General features: G+C 56.3%; 1 protein-coding gene across 1 annotated transcript in view; it reads right to left on the bottom strand.

Moving 5' to 3' along the window:
- Positions 1-1,438, bottom strand: part of CFD (complement factor D (adipsin)) — an 8,078-nt gene that overhangs the window by 358 nt on the left and 6,282 nt on the right. The gene's annotated exons all lie outside the window — the stretch shown is intronic.

Raw genomic sequence — 1,438 nt, 5'->3', positions numbered from 1 at the left:
CGCGGGCAGCTTCAGGAGCCGGCAGATCAGAGTCGCCTAGCGCCTGACGAGTGATGACGCCTCTGGGTGACCCGGTTGAGGCCTGGACATGTGGAGTGGGGACAGGCCGGCCACTGGTCCCCTCAGTTCCTGACCACGTGAGCAGGGCGGGCTTTGCGTCACCAGGTTTGGGGGGGTCTGTCCCTCAGACTGCTGTCACAAGCTGGCTGTCACGAGCGCCTGCCTCACGCAGGTACAGTGAGGCGGGCAGGGCATGGGGCTGCCAAGAGGAGACCTGTGGTCCTGAAGCTCTGCTGTCCCTGCCCCCAGCTTCCCGAGGTTCTCATCGTCACGCAGTTCCCCCAGGCGTCCTCAGAATCTCCCTAAAAGCCAGGGATGTTGGGGACCCGAGATACAGATGAGGAAACAGGCCATACGGCAGCACGGAAACTGGACCGTGTCTCAACTCAGGACTACATGGTGCCCAGATACTCCCGGCCTGCGTCCTCCCTACCACTCCTGCTCCACTGCCTCTAAACCGTCTCCTCCGGAACCCTCTGTAGCTCCTGCTGACCAAAGGATGCAAAGATGCCTAGGCAGGCCGGACGCGGCAGCTCACGTCGCAGCATCGTGGGAGACCCAGGCGAGAGGATCACTTGAGCCCAGGAGTTCAGGACCAGCCTGGGCAACATGGCGAGACCTCATCTCTACAAAGATCTTAAAAATTAGGTGGCTGGATGTGGTGGCTCACGCCTGTAATTCCAGCACTTTGGGAGGCTGAGGCAGGCGGATCACCTGAGGTCGGGAGTTCGAGACCAGCCTGAACAACATGGAGAAACCCCATCTCTACTAAAAATACAAAATTAGCCGGGCATGGTGGCGGGCACCTGTAATCCCAGCTATTCGGGAGGCTGAGGCACGAGAATCGCTTGAACCTGGGAGGTGGAGGTTGCAGTGAGCCAAGATTGCACCACTGCACTCCAGCCTGGGCAACAAGAGCGAAACGACATCTCAAAAAAAATTAGCTGGGCGTGGTGGCACATGCCTGTGGTCCCAGCTACTCAGGACGCTGAGGCAGGAGGATCACTTGAGCCCAGGAGGTTGAAGCTTCAGTGAGCCGTCATGGCGCCACTGCACCCGAGTCTGGGGTGACAGAGTGAAACTGTCTCAAAAAAAAAAAAAAAAAAATTCATTGTTTATTTGAAATTCCTGTTTAACTGGGGGTTAGTGTTTGCCAAGTGTGCTCACCTCTGCTGCCCCGCCCCAAACTGAATCACCATGAACTGGTTCCCTGGCGTCATTTCACTCAGGAAATAGCTACTGAATGAATGAATCTGACTGAGTTACCAACAGTTATGTTTCCAGGTCCCCCGCGCTATTTAAATGTCATAGGGCTTTAAAGATTACGTGTGGGCCAGGCAAGGTGCTTCATGCCTACAGTCCCAGAACTTTGGGAGGC

Source organism: Colobus angolensis, unplaced genomic scaffold (assembly GCF_000951035.1).
Source record: "Colobus angolensis palliatus isolate OR3802 unplaced genomic scaffold, Cang.pa_1.0 Scaffold64, whole genome shotgun sequence".
In the NCBI taxonomy this organism is placed as follows: domain Eukaryota; kingdom Metazoa; phylum Chordata; class Mammalia; order Primates; family Cercopithecidae; genus Colobus; species Colobus angolensis.
Note: the sequence above shows the minus strand (reverse complement) of the source record. Positions and strands in the feature narration are given on the sequence as shown.